The sequence below is a fragment of the Malaclemys terrapin genome, chromosome 7, assembly GCF_027887155.1.
Source record: "Malaclemys terrapin pileata isolate rMalTer1 chromosome 7, rMalTer1.hap1, whole genome shotgun sequence".
Classification (NCBI taxonomy): domain Eukaryota; kingdom Metazoa; phylum Chordata; order Testudines; family Emydidae; genus Malaclemys; species Malaclemys terrapin.
The window spans coordinates 14,244,195-14,253,229 of NC_071511.1; the positions used below are offsets into that span (position 1 = coordinate 14,244,195).

Here is a 9,035-nt window from a genome sequence, read left to right on the forward strand (position 1 = left end):
ACTTTGAGAAAAAATGCTTGTTTCTTGCCCTTTTTACATTTAAATTGAACTCTGATACCTAAAGGATTTAACAAGTGAATAGAACACACTCAGGCAGCTGAATTAAAGTGTAAAGTATAATACTTTTCACTTAGGAAAGGCTGCTCAAATGAAATAGATTACTTTTTTTTTCTTGTAAACACTTACTGATCATAACAAATAAAACTTGTAAACATAATATGACTGTTTAGCCTCATTAAACTTGTAGCAGACACTTAATTTTTTCAGGCAATTCAAATGGTCTTCTGTAGTACTGATTTAGTTTAATTGAACATATTACCACGAGCAGATAATAAGAAATATATTGAAGATATCCATCTGGCTTGCATTGTAAACCTTGTGCATTTCATTCTCCATGGCTGTCACAGGCCTTACTAATTGCTTCATTTTGGCTGTTTTACAATCAGTATGATTTAGCCATTAATGTGATAAAAGTCTTACTGGAGAAAAGCAAGATATTAAAAAGCATAGATCTCTGACCTACCTTACTTGCCAGTTTTGGACTTATCTCTAGCATTATTAAAGTTATATTTTTAACAGCAGAAATAAAAATATATTGACTCCTTCGGAGCTTCTTTTTTCAGTTCAGTTTCTTATTTTGCCTATCCAACTCTGATTTAAAGAAAGCTGGGTGCTGTGAAATGTCTATTCTATTAAATGTTAAATTCAGAAGGATTTTCCTCCTCCATTTACTCTTTTAGTCAATTAGTGGTTTTAAACCAGATAATTGCACAGATAAATAAGCATGTCAAGACTGGAGCAAGTGTCTTGTTGTTTCTAAATATTTCTGCTTCAGTTGGTAAAACTTATGGGAAAATGACTTTTTAAAAGTGGTCAGCCGTACGTCTACATTCCCTGTAGAAAAGGAGAGGTTTTTCCATTTGTCACCCTGTATTTTCAGCTTACGCCCACAAGGCATAGCTAACAAATTTACACAAGCTCACATGTTAAGACTAAGAATTATTACAACCTCTCCTACCATAAAAAAAAAAAACCTTAGAATAATTCATGAAAAGGTTCATGCCTTCCGTTTTAGGAATTTACTTACCCTCACAGAGAAAGGAAGAGGTTCAAGAGGTCTCACTTAATTTCACTGTCAATAGATGATTCAGTCGATTTGCCTGTCGTTGAAGATCAAATCCATACAGCAGTTCAAAAAGGAGATGACCTGTAGGTTAAACACAAATGCTCAATGAGATGAAAGCAGGTTAATTAACACTTTTTCATCAACTTGTTCCAATTTAGTTTAACATGATCCATTTCAGAAAGGTTACAATATTTTGCAGTTTTCTGAATACAAATGAAAGTTCAATGTTATTAAAACAAAAGCATTCTCAAAGCACACATAGTTGTTTTCTGATATATATCTGATGCCTACTTACGTCTACATCTGAGCGTGTATGTGTACGAGTGCAAAATATCAAGAATAAGTTACTTTGCCCATGGCCAGATGGAAGCTGTTTTAATTTCATAGCGAGGGAAGACATGTAAAGAGCAGCAAGAGCTGGTTAACTGAAGATTATCAGCATGGTGAGTGTGTTTACAGTAAAGCGGATACATTTGGTTTATCATCCGACCCACTTTCCTCAGCTATCAGGAATAGAAAGTAGCTCAACTTTTGCTGGACTCTGACTTAGGGAAATGAGAATGTTTGTAACTTGTAGCATATGAGAGAATCTTCGAATCCAGTAAGTCAGGCACCGACATCGTGGGAAGAAGGCCACAGATGCATTTGACAGATTAAGTCGGTTGGAGGTAGCTGCAGGGTTAGAACAGGAGTGATGAGCTGACTAACCTTTCCTGCATCACTAAGCTCTGACAGTTAACAATTTGTACGGCTAACGCCAATGTCTGCAACATAAGAATAAAAAGAAGAATCCATTTCTAATTGGATGCAGTAGGCTAGATTCTTAGTAGTGCAAATTTGAGTAGCTTCATGGACTTAATGGAGCTACATCAATTTACACCTGCTGAAGATCTGGCTCAGTGAATTTGTATGTTTGTTTGTTCCTTTGACTGTTTTGATTCTTATAAAGTTAAATGTGACAGCTGTGCGGCCATGGCTTAAAATTCCTACTGTCCCAGAACACCCCAGTGCAGGAAAAACCCACATCATAGGGGCTAGTCAAACTAAGTGAGTTTCAACTCTTAGCATGTCTTTCTACTCATCCACTCTGAGGGATGGGGTTTGTCCCTTTCCAGAGCAGGCAGGGAATGGACCTCCAAACGCATCACCTCTACAGAAATCCCACAGATCTGGGCAGGGTGGGGGAGAGAGGGCAGGGATTCTGCAGGATTGCCTCGTATCTATCTCCTTTGCCTTGGCAGCATGACTTCCGTAGGAGGGAGAAATTGCAGACAGGGTCACTGTTATCTTCTGCTGTTATTTCCCTGATATTCTAACGGGAAAGGACACCGCAGAGAACAGCACCATCCCTCCCTGAATATGCAACCCTGTCTTGGAGGAAAGGGAAAGCTTGTCATCGAGTCAGTGGCTGTCAACGTGTGGGGAGCAATCTGACTCCCCTCCATTCATGTTATTGAAGGAGAATGGAGACCTAAACCTGGATATTACACACATTGAAAATGCGACTGTGTCTCAGTGCCTGGTGATAAGCCAAAGGGAGCAATGTGGGGGGAGGGGGTGTGAAATGGACAGCAGTGGCAAGAATTTTTCAGTGCTGAAAATTGTACACAGTGAAATTTGAAAACAATGACTCTGAAATCAGAGTAGCAGGAAGTCTCTTTCTAACATCTAAATTACTGATCTAATGAAAAACATTATGTAAGAGCTGGGTATTATTATTATTATTATTGTATTTACTAGTAAAAAAAATAGAGAAAGATGTGCTATAGTGATTCACTCACCTTTCAACATTGGAGGCCTGAATTAATATCCTGACTTAGGTTACAATAGAAAGTGATCTTAATGATTGAAGGCTAGACATAAGTTGTCCAGATAACCAAACTGTCTGATATATTTCAAGATGACTGATCTTCTCCGCTCAAGAGAACCATGAATGTGAATGGCAAGGAGTGGTGTTGGAGATAATGATTAAAGGGCAGCAGCAGAGCTAGGTCGGATAGCTACTATGGTAGCTACCAGCACTGGCCAAATTCATCCATGGTTTAACTGCATTGAAGTTGGGATGAATGCCCCAGTACGTCTTGGAGCAGGTACCATCTTTTCTTTACACCTCTACCCCCATATAACGCTGTCCTCGGGAGCCAAACAATCTTACCGCGTTATAGGTGAAACCGCTTTATATCGAACTTGCTTTGATCCGCCGGAGTGCGCAGCCCCGCCCCCCTGGAGCACTGCTTTACCGCGTTCTATCCGAATTCGGGTTATATCGGGTCGCGTTATTTCGGGGTAGAGGTGTATATATACAGTGCCTAGAACAGCTGAGCTCAGGTCCCTTATTATTATATATACCCAATGCAAATAATAAGTAGTTTCAGCCAAACCTAGCACTTTTCGTTTCTCACTTTTATGACCACTAAACCCACTCTTTTATTTAACCATTTAAAAAATTCTTGAAACTAAAGTTTGAAATATGAAAATTAGTTTACACGTTGGTGTACTATAGTTTGTCTCTCTTTGTATATTTTTATAAGTTAGCTCTTGAGTCTCATTATGAAGTGATCTACATAAGGAAACCTGTGATTGATTTGGAGTAAAAATCTGGGAAAGGGGAGCAACATTAAGGATGCTTTCTAAGAATGCTTCATATTGTACTAAAAGAACAGGAGTACTTGTGGCACCTTAGAGACTAACAAATTTATTAGAGCATAAGCTTTTGTGGACTGTAGTATTATGCTCTAATAAATTTGTTAGTCTCTAAGGTGCCACAAGTACTCCTGTTCTTTTTGCGGATACAGACTAACACGGCTGCTACTCTGAAAGCTGTCATATTGTACTATTAGTCAGGAGTGGGAACTGGAGATTTTCAGCCACCTCAGGTTATCAGTAATAGAAGAAAAGCTCAGCTATCGAAATAAAAGTTTGCTGTCTCAAGATCTGTCAATGGGACAAGGAAACATTAATCAGTACTTGCAGGATTCCCAAGTAAATTGAGAAGAGGTTATCATCTTCACCAGAAAACAAATTAGTCTCTTCTGAGCATGGAATTTTTTAAAAAGAGGTTTGTTTTGGAGGGTTTTGTTTGGTTGGGCTTCTTTCAATTCTTGGCATTTGGTCCTTTTAGAAAGATGTGTTTTGTCTTCTGTGTTGGATGCAGTAATAGGGCAAAGGATCAACAGGATATAGGATAAAGATGTATTTTAAAATAAGAATTATCTACACTTATATGATGGTATTTCCCTCTATTATGCGGTCATGTCCCAGGGCCTACTTGCCATTCCCCACTTGGTCCATATACAGGCAGAATTTAACTTTACATGGAAGGCCTGATCCCACACTGCTTATCTTTTTGTGCAAGTCCAAAATACGTTGGGTTGGAACCAAACAAAGTGAGCTGTAACAGCCACAGGTTGTGTTATGACCTACACCTCTGCATATATAACAGTAAGTTAATATAGCCTGCAGTCTAATTTGTTTCTTTATTGTATTGCAAAAGCATAGTGTGGTTTTTAGTGTGGTTTCTAAAAGGCTTAAGGATCTTAGACTTGACATTTGTATTATAGAATCATTTCTTTCAGGGAGATATTTGCTAACACTTCTACTAATTTTCTTCTCATTATAAAATAGTGGCAGCAGATGCTGTTTAGAGGAATACTTTGGTTGAAGTCATCTGTGGGATTGACTCAACAACCCAACCTGCAGAGAAACCATTGTAATAACAACAGGCTGTTGCCATTCATTGCTGAAAACTGAGGTGGTCATTTTTCCGGAGGAGAAATAACTGTAGGTCCCAGTGTGAACCTCTTTGCTTTGTTCTTCTTTTACACTGTCTTTTGTGTTCCTTCACAGATTCCAATATACAATAATAGAGAGAATTTGGTTTCCAGTAAAATCAACTCTGATAATCCACTTCCTGTCTGATAGTCCATTTCCTGTCCAAAAGCATTTTAAGGTGGGAACAGGGGTTTTCAGACACAAAGATGGGGTGGGGAGAAGGAGAGGGAAATTGTGCATCAACTCAGAGATAAAAGGCCTGATTCTCAGCTAGAGCTAAGCAGTGTAGCTCTCTTGAAGTCGAAGAAGCTAAGTCAATTTACACCAGCTGAAAATCTGCCTGACTGTGTTTTTACTTTAAATGTACGGCTGTGAGTTTTGTTCAACTTGCTAAATAGAATAAAGACTGGGAGTCCGCCCTAGTGATAGTTCTGTTTAAAAAAAATTAATACTTCGTGGCATTCAGTTCTCTGCATCACTGAGAAAGTCACAGAAAATTGGTTAACTAGTATGAAAACACTTACTGTTCTTTATTTTTGGAAAGTTTTTCTTCATCCCCTGGTGTCCCAAGTTGCTGAATTGAGGGCCATATTTGCTAATTTTATCCTCAGACATTTACAACACTGAATTTCTGCTGAACATTTTCAGCATATTCCTTTGATGCACATACTATGGTCAAGACTTTCAAAAGTGTCTGGTGATCTTGGATGCCTAGATTGAGACACTGCCTAGGGGTCTGAATTTTAGAAAGGGCTGATAAGACACCCTTTGAAAATCAGGTCCCTCATTGCTACTTCCAGTGGGGCACCCAAAAAAAGTGAGTCATTAAGAATTACTAATCACCCCTGTAAATGAAAGACAATATGTAGCTGTATTTAGATATGTTATGTCAGCAGGTGGCACTGTTACATAGTCCTGGATGTTCTTTTTCTCAGTGTGCAAGCACTGTTCAGTCTTGGAAAAAATGATGGTATTATTGTTAGTTTTGTTATGTAGTTTTTTCTTGTGGGACTTATGGCAAGCAATAAGATGGAGCTGTTTTCTGCTTTAATCTTGCTAATTAGGGTCAAATTCTTATGCCAGAGTTGCCCCTTGGGAACCAAGCATTGGTGTTCAGAGTGAGATGACAGAAAGTGGATTGCTTGTGTGCTGTTTGTGACCATGGCTGTTCAAGGACTGATGTATCTGGTGTAAAATAAAAAAGTTGCACTAAGACTATACCTGGACTCCACATCATTGATTTCTCCTCTACCAGGGAACCAAACTGCAAGGCCCTGATATCTGCTTCTGCTCAACAGAGGACGATAGATAGAATTTTGTCTTTCACATCTTGAAGAAGTTTGTAAAACTTGCAACAAATGGACATGAAATCAAGAATGTTTTATTTTTTTTAAATGTACAGGAGGTGTCCTTCAGTAACCCAGTACAGTTCAAATGAAATGTTATGGCCAGTAACTGTGTTATTCTGGGGCAAAACATGAACCTTTGTGAAATAAACATTAGAACTTGACTCTTAGCCAAATGGAAGAAAAAAGAGATGTTTGCCTGTGGCTTTATTTGCAACATGAATTGAGATCTAAAAGGCAGGTGTGTGGTGGTTATATGTTTTACTATAACATCTGAGAGACAAAATACTTATCCATTGAGTATGATCCCCTGAAATAGGATGTTGTCACCCCCTAAGACATGTACAATCAAAATAATGGCACCAGGATATGGGCAGCTATATACCAGGATAATGCTCCGCACCCACTCCCAAACACACACATGCACATATTCATGTGTCCATATACTGGTATATGTAGACTGTAAGCCCCATGAGGCCGTGGATGTCTGTTCTGTTTTACAGTGCCAAGCACGGTGGGGCTCCAGTCTCTGACTGGGGCCTTCTGTGGCTACCACAAAACAAATAATAAGTAATAATCACCAACTTTTATTCCAGCAACTTCAGCTTTCTGGGGAGTGGTCATCAGACAAAAGGACAGAGTCCATAATTGGCTGAGAGTACCATATTCTGTATAGTAAATGTCCTGGAAGGCCTAGATTTTTGCCTAACCCTTGGGACTAATGACCATATCATGGTATGACATCCATGCTACTAGGGATTAGAAACTAATGCTATACCACGTTCATTGGAAATCCTGGTTTTCCATTGATGTCTAATGGTATTCTTTAGCTTTGGTGATTCAAGATATTAGACTTTAAAAATGGTTTATTTTGATCTTACTGTTGCATGTTCACTAAATCCTGAGCTTTAGAATAACGTCTTGGCCTACATCCTGGGTATGGAGGTGGCAGAGCAGAGATAAATATGGTGGCATGATGGGCATGTAGAGAAATGTAAGAATACATACAGCTCCATACAAATGCACAAACTATATCAATGACCTTATAGCTGATGTGTCTGAGTGCATGCATATTAGTTATTTTTATTGCTCGCCTGTAGCCCCTTGAAAATTTAAGCCAGCACTTCTCTATATTTACAATCATTATCATTCCAAAGATATTTTAAAACACCACAAATCAACAATCTCAGCAGGCTACATTGTTCAAAGTGGCAAAATTCTTTTGGATGCTGTGCATGTGATAGTAGAACACACTGCATGTCATCACATTTGTGCAGTAACAATGGCTTGTTGCAAGGGGAACTGATGATTGATCCTTGAGTGACTTGTAATTTATCAAAGACCAGATATGATTGCTCCTGTATCTGATTAACCTTCCTTGTAAGATGGCCATCATTTTTGTAATGACAGTAGATTATTCCATACTTGCAAAGATGGATATCAGCTAGTATTAATCAATAGCCCACAAAAGGTGACACCTTGAATTCACTGGATTATCTATAAAGTCTGTCACAAATGGTACAATCATTTGTCAAATATACCAATTTCATATAAGGTACTTCTGAAGTGAAGTGCCTTTTATTTTAGTGCTAAATACAAAACGATACATGTATAGCAAAATGTATGCTTTGTTTTCCTAGTGTAATCAGGCACCAATGCTGACTGCTTTAAAAGAGCAAGTAAAAATTTCTCTGAGTGACAGATTTGATTGTCATTTCCAGACCCCATTAGATAGGATTCTCTTTGTCACATTTGTATGGAGAGAGCTTGATTTAATAAGATAGCATTGCACAGGATAAAATGGTGGTTAAAATGAAGTATTGTTCCCTGTTCTTACTTAAGAAACACCCTTTGTGCTCTCTCTCTGGACCAGATATATTTTCAATTATTTTGTCTTCATGGTGCTATAATGGTGCATCCCTCCCCGGTATCCTTTGATGCAATTCCATTCTTAATTTGTTTTCAGATTTAAATTAACCTTCATTTACTATTCAGCCACACAAAGAGTGTGTATTTCAGTATGCAGGAATGCTTGTCTGCTGATTGACTGCCTGGTCCTTTTCTGGGAGATGGGAGGTGTTAATTCCTGGGAGGGAGACTCTTACATCATGTTTAGACAGTTTTCAATCTATGGGAAGCCTTTTTTCAATGTCATTTTAAGAAATGCGTTCATAAGTTGTACCAAAACCTCCGTTCAGGTATGAATGGAGCTAAGAAGGAAACTGCCACTCTTAAAAGTGAACAGATGGACAGCTTAGTAGGAAAAGCAATGGAACAGTATTTTGCTCACATTTTACTTTAAAAGAAAAATTGCCCATGTTAAAATGAAATGGATGCTTCCTAACAGAAAATGGCTCAGGAGACACTGTAACATATATCTAAAAAGTATATAAGCTCTCCCTTTATGAAATGTGGTTCTAATGTAGCAAAGACTAAACATGTTAAGTTGCCAGGCTTGAAATCATACGGACACCCACTCAGGAAAGCATTTAAGCATGTGCTTAATTGCTGAATCGGGGATGAATTGCTGAATCAGGACCTTTGCTCCTTCAGAAAAGACCGCTTTTCTCCCCCTCCAAGCCTCACTCCCAATTATATACAGAGCTATAAATCACTGACATACCTTATTACAGAAACGTATGGCAGGAGTATATAGTAACACTATGGGTTAACTTTTCAAAAGCACCTAAGTCCTGTTTTGAAAAGTGACTCAGGCACTTAGGAGATTAAGTCCATTGACGTGTCATGAGACATTTTACTCTATATCTGGCAATATCATACTACTGCAGAAA

The 9,035-nt window shown here is 38.4% G+C and overlaps 1 protein-coding gene across 7 annotated transcripts in view; it reads left to right on the plus strand.

The window, feature by feature from the left end:
* The window catches only part of LOC128840976 (contactin-4), a 654,212-nt gene that overhangs the window by 592,885 nt on the left and 52,292 nt on the right, over positions 1 to 9,035 (plus strand). The window lies entirely within an intron of this gene.